This window comes from Rhinatrema bivittatum, chromosome 13 (genome assembly GCF_901001135.1).
Source record: "Rhinatrema bivittatum chromosome 13, aRhiBiv1.1, whole genome shotgun sequence".
Lineage (NCBI taxonomy): Eukaryota > Metazoa > Chordata > Amphibia > Gymnophiona > Rhinatrematidae > Rhinatrema > Rhinatrema bivittatum.
Genome location: NC_042627.1, coordinates 71,178,173 through 71,191,384, shown reverse-complemented (window position 1 = coordinate 71,191,384; position 13,212 = coordinate 71,178,173). Strand labels below are relative to the sequence as shown.

At 43.7% G+C, this 13,212-nt stretch overlaps 1 protein-coding gene across 2 annotated transcripts in view; it reads right to left on the bottom strand.

Moving 5' to 3' along the window:
• The window catches only part of KLHL25 (kelch like family member 25), a 33,209-nt gene extending 20,209 nt beyond the window's left edge, over window positions 1-13,000 (bottom strand). The window contains exon 1 of one of the 2 annotated variants that reach the window (XM_029575474.1): window positions 12,939-13,000. The gene's annotated coding sequence lies outside the window, so the exon portion shown is untranslated. Of the gene's footprint in view, window positions 1-12,934 lie in introns of both variants that reach the window. The other variant, XM_029575475.1, reaches the window with a different exon arrangement.
• Window positions 13,001-13,212: the final 212 nt, after the last annotated feature.

Here is a 13,212-nt window from a genome sequence, read left to right as displayed (position 1 = left end):
ATCTTTTTAATAACCTCTGAGTTTGGCAGTACCTTTTAGCATGGTGAAAACAAAGATGACAGATTGGAACTTGCAAGAGGAAGAAAATGCGTCTCTTAGAGAGTGGTCCTTGTTTAAAAAAAAAAAAAAAAAAAAAAAAGAAATCACTTGCTCTTTTCTGGAAAAAGAGAGTTAGTGAAAGACAATGACAATCCTAGATTAAAACTGTGAAAGTATAGAGGCATTTCTTAACTAAAGTTAGTCTCTTGCTGGGGGCCTAGTGCAAGTGCCACTTAGCAGGCTATAACATTTTATCCCGCTACAAAGTCAGCCAGTTGAATGAAGGGCTGGATATGAGCCCATTGTCCAGCTAACAAACCTAGATTCATCAAGCTGCAATGTTTTATTGTGAGAGAAGGGGGTGTGGCTGAGATGGTAGGCCCCTCCTCCCAATCCCCACCCCAAAGGTCAAACCAAATTGTTGGGGTATAGGGACCACCACTAATACCTCCCTATATCCTCCAAATGTACCAAAACAGTTAGTTTTAAGTAACCTCCCCCCCCCCCCGAACTCCCCTCCTGCACCCCCAAACCTAAAAATGTTGGAGAGGATCCCAGGTCGCCCCCCCTTGCCCCAGGACAGGTTGGAGTCATTTTGAAAAATGATGCCAACTGGGCCCAGGGTTATTTCTATGGAAAGGGGAGTGGAGGGATATTTTAAATTTGGCACAGACAGGGTTGGGGGGTAGGGCTGTTGTCATACAACTACTATATTTTTTCTTTTATTTTTTTGACCCCCTGCTCAACTTGTTCTTTTTTTGGCGCTTTATTTTCAATGTAATTTAATTAAATACACTTTATTTATTTATTCAACATGGCTCCTGCTTTAGGGTCCCAAGGCTCACACCCCTGGGACCCTAACACCAGGGAGATTGTGTTAACTTATTGGGGTTGACAACTTTCTAACAGGCCAATACAGAACGGCGTGCTCGGCCGAGCGCACCGTTAGCCCCCGTTTGGACGTGCGTTTTTGATGCGCTATTATTACCCCTTATACTGTAAGGGATAATAGCGCGTGGAAAACGCGCGGCCAACCCCCCTGAAACTAACAGCGCTCATCACATGCAAATGCATATTGATGAGCCTATTAGGTATTCACCCGCAATACAGAAAGCAAAATGTGCTGCCAAGCCGTACATTTTAATTTCAGATGCACTGGGCAAGTGTACAGAAAAGCAGAAAAAAATGCTTTTCTGTACAACCTCCGACTTAATATCATAGCGATATTAAGTTGGAGGCCCCCAAAATAAAAAAAATAATAATCGGCCTGCGGGTTGGAAAACGGACGCTCAATTTTGCCGGCATCTGTTTTCCGAACCCATGGCTGTCAGCAGGTTCAACAACCGACACACAATTAGTATGACAAGGCATTAAAACTGGCCAAAGAGTGCAAAAGAAGAAGTAAAACTACCAGTACAAAGATGATCAAACATCTGGACAAATAATTGGTGACACTGCGTCAGCAGTATTGTGTCCAGTTCTGGAGGCTGTTTCTCCAGAGTAATGGACAGCATAGAAACAACTGAGAAGGGCTATTAAAAACAGCAGAATCTGCACTATGTGGAGTAAGAAATCAACTTTATGGATTTAATTATTGTATGCCATAGAGTGGAAGAGCAACAGGATAATATAGACATGCACATACTTAAAATACAAACAGCACAGAGGAAGTAAGCACTTTTTAATGGAAAGTCTGTTCTAGGACACATGACTAGGTTAAGTCGCTAGACAAGAGGTAGATTTACAAATAAAATTATTCATCAAGATGGTGAATACTGTATATTTGAACATCTTCCCTGAGGAGGACGTTACGAACCAACAGCACTTTAAAAAATGTTTAAATCTGTATGCAGTTGTATGCAAATACAACGACACTTTATTACAAATTTGCACAGAATAAAACTACCCGTGTTCTGTGTTATCAACACTTTACTTGTTCTGCATGAAGCATAGTCATTTTAAATTATCTTGCACAGCAAGTTTTCAGTTCTAAACAACAAGAAAGGTAGGATAAAAAAAACACAGGTCTCAGATTATTTGTTTTGTACTGCAATATATAAGGAGCATTATTAAAATGAACTCGATAAGTTACATAGCACTGACAGTATACCCACATTCTATTATGCATCCGTTCTCCAAACAAGTTTATAATTTAAGGCAGGGATTCTCAATTCCGATTCTTGGATTTCAGGACGGCTGTTATTCAAATTACTTTCATTCTAAGGCCATTTTATTGTGCCTTGTGAATACCAGGTTCAAGGCCCTTACTGAAAATTCCTGATCTAGGTTGGTACTTCAGGTGTAGGAAGAAAGTGATTTGCTCAGGGTCGCAATGAAGATCTCTGGAATAAAATTCAAATCTCTTTTCTCAGCCCATTATGATCAAATCTAGTCTACTCCCTCACTTTACATTCTTTAGTAAAATCTTAAAATGTTTAAAGCAATTTATTCTTATCTTAAAATGTCTGTTTTGATGCAGCATATGTATTATTTTTACATGTTATTGTTTTATTAACCACCTAGCATGATTAAGTGGTCAATAAGAATTTCAAAACAAACATTACACCCATGCTACTGTGACAAAAAAAAAAAAAGTCAGGATCTCCATTTACTGTAAGCATGCATTTCCCCCTCTCTGCTTTATTTTCCATCTTCTTATGCAATTCAGAGTTTATCTTTACTAAGCTTCCACGACACCAATGAGAACAGTGGATTGAATTTTATTTTTCTGCAAAAGAAACGCCCTTTTCCACAGCCTGCAAACCAGCAACCTTTCATGGTAGTACATTAAAGAAAAGATGCACCCCAGAAAAACCAATATCTGCTGAGCAAAAGAATGCCGTCCTTCTGCCCCCTCTGGAAGTAAGCCAGGTTCCACAATACTACAACCCTTTCAGTTCATAAACTAACTTTACCATGACGGCAGGTGAAAAGCTCCATTTACCCCTTCACTCTGCACGGAGTTCATTGGAACAAATATCCACAGAACTAAACCACAATTTATTTTGATTTAGCCACATGATATTTGCAGCTCCACTGATTTCCCCAGTCACTTAAACTGGTCCCTGGGTTCTTAGTCTTTTGCTATGGACTGCCCACCTTATAACTAAAAAAAAAAAATACTACTATGAACTAAGTATTTATTTTATTATAATAGACACTGTCATATGAATAATTAGAACGCTAGATCTAAGTTTAACATGCAGATTCCTCATGGTAGCCTACATTCAGGGCCTGTGCAAGAGAATTTGGCACCAAAGGCAAATCTTCAGTCATGCACCTCCCCTCCCCCCTCAAACACACCTTTAAAAAGTTAATATTGTGCATCAGTATGAATACAAATTCTGCATTTAAACAAATTTTACATAAGAATAACTTGACATTTAAAAACAGCTTACAAATAAGTCATTCAAAGTATAGTCTTCTAAGGTAAAACTATTACTTGTTATGGCATATATATTATATTCATATTCACTACTGAAGTGTCAACCATAAGAATCAGCAAAAAACCCTGCAAAAATACATTCAAAATCTATGTAGCAAGCCTGCCATTCCAAAACTGGGTTACTCCCAGAACTCACACTGCAATAGCCCTACTTAGGGAAAGGTAGCATTTGCAAATATTAGTTCAGGCCCTAGAATACTCATATACCTCTTACTGGAAATGCAAAATAAGCTGAACTGCTACCAGTAACTTCGCACTACCAGAATACCTCATCCCAGTCACATAAAGAAGAAAGAAAGACCCTCAAATACAGAATAAGGGACAATAAATTATAAATAGAAAACCTGAACTTCAATCCTCAAGAAGCCAGACTCTGCATGCAATACTGGAGAAATTTAATTAAAAAATGTATAGACCACGTTGAGGAATTTTTGCCAGAAGTAGAAAAACATTTCCTCCTGTGCTATGCAAAATACAAAAATATAAGCGAGACACATTCCCAAAGCTGACCTCTTCCAATCACTCAACTAAAAATTAAATCATCATCACCATCATTTATTATTATACCTTTTCAACCAGAAAGTTAAAAGCATGTTACAATAAATGTGGTTTATAAAAAGTTAGGATCACAGAGTGGGTATCTACAAAGATATGGTTCCAGCAGAATTGGCGTACAAAGTTGGTAACTTTTTCTTCTACCTTTCTCTGGACATACAGAGGCAGATTTTCAAAAATGTTTGAGCTCCTAAATGTAGGCACCAATTTTCAGCCAAACCTAGGAGCCTAATTTTTCAGCTGAAAATGTACCTAAATTTAGAGTCAAGTTATAGGCTCCTAGTGCTGAAAATCAGTCCTAAGCACCTGATCTTTTTTTTCCCACCTTAACGCCATCCCTGTAACCACCCACATTTTAGGGTCCTAAATTTAGGAGACCAGTGAAATTATGAGGCTAAATTTAGGAATGAAGCTCTAGTAAATTTTCTAAAGGGCCGGTTTAGGAGCCCTTTTAACATTAACCTATATATTTTTTTTTTGAAGTGCAATGGCCCAGTCTTCTTTTACAGCTTTTTTTTCACATTTGTCATCTAATTCCTTTTCCAGAGTCTCCTTTCCATTTTTTTTGTTTCTTCTCTTTCTGCCTGTCTTTTCTTTGTCCTCCCCTACAATTGTCTGTCTCCCTTTCATTTCTTTTTCCATTTTCTACCTCTCTAGTCAGATTTTATCCCCTCTCATCCTCCAGCTTTTTCTCTCCCAACCATCTCCTGACTAGTCTTCCCTCACAAATGCTCAGCTCCATCCATCCTACTCACTTCTCCCAACCATTCCTTTTCCCTCCAATCACTGCCTCTAATGCTGTCTTACCACAATCTCTTTACCTCTATCTCCTCACCACCCTGCCACATCTTCTGTTGTCTAGCACCCTCCCCCAATCCCCTGCTCTCTCCTTAATCCCCACTCCTTCAAAACAGAATGGACCATAAAATGAAAAATGTCATATTGCCTCTGTATTGATCCAAGGTGCAGTTCTAGTCGCCCCATCTCAACAAAGACATAGTGGAATTAGAAGAGGTGCAGATCGGGGGGGGGGGGGGGGGGGGAGCAAAATTGATAGAGGTGGAAGAGCTCCCCCCTATCATGAAAGGCTATACAGGTTAGGGCTCTTCAGCTTGGAAGAGAGATGACTCAGAGGGGATATGATAGAAGTTTATAAAATCATTAGTGGGGTAGAACAGGTAAATAAGTAATTTACCCTTTCAAATACTAAAACAAATAATAATAATAAAATAGTAATAATACTAAACAAATAATAAAAGAGAAAATAATTTTTCACTCAATGCAAAATCAAGTTGTGGAATCTGTTGCCAGAGGATGCAGTCAAGACAACTAGCACAGCAGGGTTTAAACGAGGTCTGGACAAGCTCCTGGAGGGAAAGTTCATAAAACATTAACCAAGTAGACTAGAGAAGGCTATTGCTGTCACTGGGAGTAACAAAAATCATGTACTCTGGGACCTGCTGGATACTTGGGACCCAGACTGTCCACTGTCTGAGACAGGATGCTGGGCTTGATGGGCCTTTGCCTGACCAAGCATGGCATTTCAGATGTTCTTCCCTACCTGGTTTTAAACTCCTAATGCCGTATTCTCCCTTATCCTCCTCTCCATGCCCTGGCGATGGCAGTGTGCGGCTCTTCAGCACTAACACAGTTGCTTCTCTAGCCTCTGGCACCTCTCTTCTTCTGCTCGCATAATTCAATAATCAGGTGTTTGATTCCTCGCTCCATGTTTCAAACAGCAGGCACAGGCACTAAAGGAGTGACTGGGAAGGTCTGTGTGTGTGGGAGGGTGTTAAGCAGGGCAGAGCAGGAAACCCATAGCTCAGAGAAGATAAAGTACACATTATTCTAATTATTCCCAGGATCTGTGCTTTCTGCTGCTTCCTCCTTTTCCCCACAGCATTTTAACCCTGCCTCCATCTGCCACTCTGCTTCTTACCCTTCTCCGATCCCCAGCGTCTGCCTTACCCCACCCTCAGTCAGGTACAGATATTGAGCCAGTGGCTCAAGTTATTTGTTATGTACCTGGAGTGCCGTCTCTTTCAAGTTACAGGCCTGGGATAGAGCAGGAGGAAGAGGCAGGGAGACACTGCTGGAATGGAGGCCCAGCCTGGGCCAAATCAGCTATTCTCTACTACGGGAAGGAAGAGGATCTTCATCACTGCCACAGATATTAAAAAAAAACAACACACACCAGTACTTCCTTTATGGCGAGATCAGCATACAGGAAGCACCAGCCCACAGAGAGTCAAAGCAGTAGTAGATATGGAACGGGCTCCTGATACTTCTACCGGGCTTCCTTCTCCCAGGTCCTGCATGGCAAGAGGTGCAATCACATACCACGCGTCTCCTTCCCCCCACCCTGTTTTCTAGTTTTTGCCCCCCCCCAGGTTAGTCCGCCTAATAGAAGAACTGGCTCGTTCACCATTTCTTTCAACACAGAGCTTAATAAGTAAGCACAACAGCTTTCTAAGCTAACGCTCTCCTACTCCCAAAACATGATAGCAGTTACAGGAGGATCAAGGTCAAATTTTATGGTGAACCTTCACCACCAACCACAAAGCTATTGCATAATTCCCAAGGTTTCATGAGCTTTCATCATGAAAGTGGTTTTAAAATTTGACCATTCACGGCGTAAACATCAGAACCAGGTAAATGATTGATCAAGTACATTGTGAACTAAATTTTTTTTACAGACTTTGCTACAGTTGGTGGGACAAGTTAATTACTATCTGAGAGGATTTGCTCCGTGTCGCAAACACTCGCTGAAAAGAAACTGCTTGAATGAAATGTCCCATCCCCATGGTTTTCAGACCTTAAAGATGGGCAACAGGTCCGGTTTTCTTGAAAGCCACAATGAATATTCAACAAAGTACATCTGAATGCATTTGGTTCAGAAACTGTATTAATCTGTATTAGTATGGCTGAAAATGGGCAACTGAGACACCACAGATGCAATAGCAACTACTGAGACTCTACCACAATCAAGCATGCGGACCATGTCAGCCTTTTAATAAGAGAAAAATGATCGGTTCCTTTTTTGAAGCAGTCATTCTGGTTACTATACCATCGTTTCATGAAATTAATAGCAGGGTAATACATTTTCCATTCATGGGCAAATGAATCTTGGCATGCATCAACATTTTATAGTGTGGATTTAAAGTCAATGGAGCTTTCCTTTTAACAGTTTTTATAACTCATACTAACAAATATTCATAGAATCAGACAGCATTTGTAAGGATTAGATTGACAAACCATGCAATGGAAGAAACTTTTCTTCAAAACAAACTACAAAAATACATTTTCTGAGTGTTAATAGCAACTCCAGCACAGACACCCACTTTAATGCATACTATTGATCTATATTGCTAATTAACATTACACTGGATGCTCTATGAGACAAAAAAAGAACCATTTAAGAAAATTAAATTTTAAAACTGCCACCTTTCATATACAACCTGATTCTATAGATCCCGTCTTGGGAACAAATTGTAGACTGGGTAAAACATAATACAAAGGATAAATTGCTCCACAAACTACACCGTTAGTATGATTAAAGAAACAGCTAATACTTTATTTCAGTCCCCCAAAGCAATGCATTCCTAACATGCCTTGATGGTTTGCTCTGAGCAGACAGCTTAATACAAATTATATCTTCAAATAAACAGCATTTGAGATTGAGGAGTAAAAACAGGAACTACTAGTTACTGTTGAGAGCAATGGTGACTGCCTGGTTCATGTGGTTTTCCCAAAAGGCTACCGAGAACTGTGTCTCACAACTGTGGCTGAGGGAATATTATCCGTGCTTGCAGATACAGAATGCCAGCTGAGCTCACGCTATTCCTGCAATCTGGATGCCAAAACAGAACACTATGGGGAAACATGTCCCACAAACTACACATTTCTGGATGCAAAACTCATAGAATCTAGGCTGTGAATTACTAAGCCTTTTCCCCATTCTATGTCTATGGAAAAATTAGAGTCAATATGCTAACTCTACCAAATTCAGCAGTTCCAATCCATGGGAAGGATGTACCAAATATTGCTGAGGAATATTAGCACGGTGAATCCCAAATGTTCTGGTAAACCTGGATTACTTGCTTTTCTGCATCAAGCACGATACATATATACGTTGCTCTGACTTTAACAACCAATAGCTTAGCTTTTGTTAATCCAAAACCGAGGGGGTCATTTATCAAAATGCGCTAAGTCGTTTTCGCATGCGAAAAGCCCCATTATCGCATGCGATCGCACCATATAGTATGGTGCGATGCAAATTTCAAAAAGAGGAGGAGTTAGGGGCGGGGAGTGTGCCGGGTTTGCCAGTCTGTGAAATGCTATCGTACAGACTCCGATTTTAACTACACCTTTTTGAATAGCGTTGTTACCAGGCGGAAAGGTTTTATTTATCGCATTGTGCGATGTCTCCAGAAAGGCATGTTTGAATAGATTTCAAGCTCCTGGGAGAGGGAGAGAAAGAGAGCGCCTGCCTGGCCATAGTGTCCTCTCCCTAGATAGGTATTTGTATCCCTATGATAAACCTCACCTCGAGTTACTAGGTGAGGCCTAGGTATTAGTGTAGGGGGTTAGGGGCCACTTTGACATTCAATGTGAGACGTACGAACAGAACAGTGGTCTCTTGTGAAGATTTGATGGCCTTCGGAGTGAGGAAACTCACTCCAAGATGAGATTTGTGCAATGTTCTCGCCACCTAGCTTGTTGTTACCCAGAGAATCCACGAGTACAGGGCTAGTGTGGCTGATACAGCAGGACTGCTGAGAAGGGACGTTGCTTCCTTCACGGGGACTGGTGCAGATCCCGCAGGACTGGATCCTTCTGTCTTTGGAGTGTTTCTTCTTTGCCTGCTGAGACAAGAGTTTTTCTTGGAACAGCTAGCCACGTTTACCTTAGAGGAAATATGGAAGGCCATGTTTTATCTAGCTGAGTATCGAGTGCTCAGTTTGCTTCCATTTCCGTTAAGAATATGGACATGGAAAATGGAATTAGAGAGAAGGAAACTTTCAAGAAAGAGGTTGAAGAACATTTCTTTAATGATGGCACGCCTAATGAAAACATGGAGGAGGGAGAAGAAGCAATAGTTAAAGATAATGCTATACAACCTGGAAACTGTTAGATGCAGGAAGTTACATTTAATTCATTTTCCCTGCTTCCCCCCTCAGTTACACCTTTAGCTATGTTTAAAAGACTCTTGAAGGAAATTTTGGAAGTTCCAGAAAAATCCCCCCCCACTTAGGTTTAGAATTTTTTTACTTGCCACCTATTAAAGCTATTGGCTAATTAGTCTCCTATTTCAAATGAGTGTTTAAAACGTATCTGATTTGGAAACATCTGATAAAGATCTGGCTAAGCCATGAACTCTTATACTTATGTTTGCTCTGTAATTTACTGTTCTTCAGGCATCGGGTGGAACTGTTTCTTCAATGTCAGGATTTTTCTCGATGTAGCAAAGGTGGCAGAATGGAGGAAACAGTTTTTACTAAGAAGGCCTCCAATTTTCAACTTGGAGCTACATTTTTTTCACAAATTTACATGCAAGTATTTATATTATATATATATAAAACTTGTGTCAGTCTGTCACACTGACAAATCTGGCTGTGGCCACCAGGTGGCACACTGAACCGTAGAAGGTGCACAGTGCAAAAACAAGATGCTCCGTCTGAAAAGGCCTCTCTCTTAGATACCGACCCAAACACAGGCTCCTCTCAATGGGGCCGATGTAATACGGTGCGCTGAAGCTGCCACGGGTTTGTGTGCAGCTGTACATGCATTTGTTCATGTGTTTTCCCAAGGAAAGCCCTATAGTGATGTAATGAGGGTTTTCTGTGCGGGAAAAAAGCTCGTACGAACGCACTTACAGACCAGCGGTTTTTCCTGCATGAGTGCATGCAAAAGAGGCGATTAGCTAATCATAGACAATGCACTAGCATTGGCGTGGCTCCCTGCAAGATTTTTAATGCGGGTTTTTACCACCACGGTCAGGGCACAAGTTAATTGTCAACGCCAACTCGGGGGGGGGGGGGGGGGGGGGCGCGCGCGCGCCATGTCGGCGTCTGAATGTCCTGAAAAACCAACTAGCTGAGGCCCTACCTTGGCGATCAAGTGGCCAGCTTAACATGGCACTTTTCTGGGCGACCGAGCGGCCAGCGTCGCTAGGCATGTTTCTCGGGCCTATTAGTCATTCCCACTCGATACAGAAAGTAAAAGGTGCAGCGAAGACGCACCTTTTACTTTCAGAAATTAACACCTGCCAAAGGCAGGAGTTAATTTCTTCCGGCACCGGGAAAGTGTACAGAAAAGCAGAAAAAATGCTTTTCTGTACACCCTCCGACTTAATATCATAGCGATATTAAGTTGGAGACCCCAAAAATAAAAAAATATTTAAAAATCTGCCCGCAGGTTGGAAGACAGACGCTCAATTATGCCAGCATCCGTTTTCCGAACCCGTGGCTGTCAGTGGGTTTGAGAACCGACTCACAGGTCAATCCAGTACCGAGCGGTAGGAAGAGCTGCGTTAGTGCCCGGCGCACCCGCGGTTGCAGCACGTACAGTGCAGCTCACCTACCGCTCGATCCTGTATGTAAATAGCTTGCAAATGCAAGCTGCGTCTAAGAAGCGTCCGTGAAGCGTTAGGCCCGCGCAACCCATTTTACTGTATAGAGCGCCTATACAGTAACCTGGGTGCGCAGGCCTAACGCTTCAAGGACACGCTGGTATCTGTCATTTCAAATGTCGTTTGAAATGACAGGTACCAGGAAGTGGCCAGTTCTCCGACGCTCGGGATTGTCAGCCCTCTCCCCTCCTCCCGAAGCAAGGCGCGAAAAGCAGCCTTGCTCCGGGAGGAGGGAAGACGGGACTGGCAGTGTAAAGCGAAAAAAAAAGTAGCAAGAGCGAGGGGAGAGAGGACGGGCAATCCTACGCTCGGGATTGCGCGAAAAGCAGCCTTGCTCCGGGAGGAGGGGAGGGGGGACTGGCAGTGTAAAGCGACGAAGCGACTTACTTTTTGCAGCCCCCCTCCGGACATTGGTGAGGACGACCGCGGCTCCCCACTCAAGGCGTGACGTCACAACGTTTGGCGTCACGGCATGTGACGTCACGTCTTGAGCGGCCCAATTGCACGAACAGGGGCCGCTTTCGCCCGTGCAGGCGTCCATCTTCGCGGGCAGCTGGAGGCAGGAGAGGGGGTCGTCCTCGCCAATGTCCGGAGGGGGCTGCAAAAAGTAAGTCGCTTCGTCGCTTTACACTGCCAGTCCTCTCTCCCCTCCTCCCGGAACAAGGCTGCTTTTCGTGCCTTCCTCGGGAGGAGGGGAGAGAGGACTGGCAGTCCCGAGCGTAGGATTGCCCGTCCTCTCCCCTCTCTCTCTTTTTGGCGTCCATCATCGCGGGCAGCTGGAGGCAGGGGAGGGGAGCCGTGGTCGTCCTCTCCGATGTCCGGAGGGGGCCTGCTGCTCACCTCGCTCTCTTGCTGCTTTTTTTTTTTTTTTTCGTTTTTTTCTGCTTTGGTTGCTTGCTTCGGGAGGAGGGGAGAGGGCTGACAATCCCGAGCCTAGGATTGCCCGTCCTCTCTCCCCTCGCTCTCTTGCAACTTTTTTTTTCGCTTCGGGAGGAGGGGAGAGGACTGGGGCTGCCCCGGAGACCAGCACCCATGGACGTGGCCAGGGCAAGAGAACGGGGGCTGGGGGAAAGTTTGCCACCTACCCTTACCTCTAACGCAGGGGTAAGGGTAGGCGGTAAGTTAGCAGGTTAAACGCGCGGCAAAACGGCAGGGTAAAATAGCGATAGTCGGGGCGCGCGTTACTGGATGGTAGGGAATAGCTAATTCGATCGTTTACATCTAATATACATGCTGCGTGTGGAAGGGGTTGCCCGGGGATTTTAGGACGCAGTAGGAGTAGGTTAAAGGGGATAGTGTATCGTGGGTTGGACTAACGCAGCCGAAAAGTGAGTAGAAAGCCGGTTAGGAGCAGGGTAACCGTGGCCGCACTTTACTGTATTGAGCTGACAGTAAAATTGAGCGTTGGCTGTCAAACCCGCTGATAGCTGCTGCTTCTGTCAAAAAGGAGGCCCTCGTTTGCATACAGGCCGATACTGAATCGTGTGCCCAGGACACTGACCTGTGTCCGCATCAGGAGAGTGGGCGCTCGCTGGCTCTCCCACGACTTTTACTGTATCGGCCCGACAGTGAGGTAAAAAATAATAGGGATGTGCATTCATTTTGGATGAATTAAACAATTTCAACAAAATTGTCTAATTTGTCCTGGTGCAGAGGACTTAAAAACCATTGTAATATTTCAAAAAGATTTGTTTTTCCGGTTAGTGCACGCTAACTTTAAAGTGTTAACATGCACTAATCCCCCCCCCCCACCCCCAAAACAAAAAAGCCCAACCCGCAGGAAAAACAAAATTTCCTGCAGGGGGGCCAAAAACAAAGCCTGAACTGAGTGTTTTTACCACTGCATATCTCTAAAAAATAATAAAACAATAAGGGTGCCACAAAAGTTCCAGTTAATTACCTGAGATTTAGTACATTATGTGTATTTTCAAATTTGTAGAAAGCATTGCAACTGAAATTATAAGCGCAGGGTCACCCTTCTGCCAGGCAGCCAGCCGGGCGCTGAAAATCACAATTAAATACAGGTTTAAACATTTCCGGGAACGACAAGAAAGGGTTAAACCTGTGCAAGTGAGAGGGACCTGGATTTGTAAGGAACTGTTTACATCAGTAAGGCCAGGGGGTAATTGTAAAACCTTAACCGACAGCTGAGCCGCCCGCCTGCTGCTCGTGCTGGCCAGCGAGACCCACGCAGTGAAAGCGACAGAATGCGGTCCGAGAAGAGGGAAAGTTGTGTTTCTGAAACAAGAAAAGAAAGGTCCTACCCACCGCGCTGCCTTCCGCCCGTGCCCTGCAAAGCCGCAGGAAGCGAAAACGAGGCGCGCCCAGCTGGGCTGCCGATAAGGTTAAATAGGCTGGAACGTGTGTGCGTGCGCGCGCGCGCGCGTGCCAGAAACGGACCAATCAAAAGCCAAGCTCCGAGGCGTGAAGCTCCACCCCTCAAGCCGCAGACTCACGGCAGTGGGGCCGGGTGGGCGGCTTTCATGCCCCATTGGGAGCGTGTTCGGGAAATGTTTTCATTTTTTCGGCTTTTTTTTTTTTT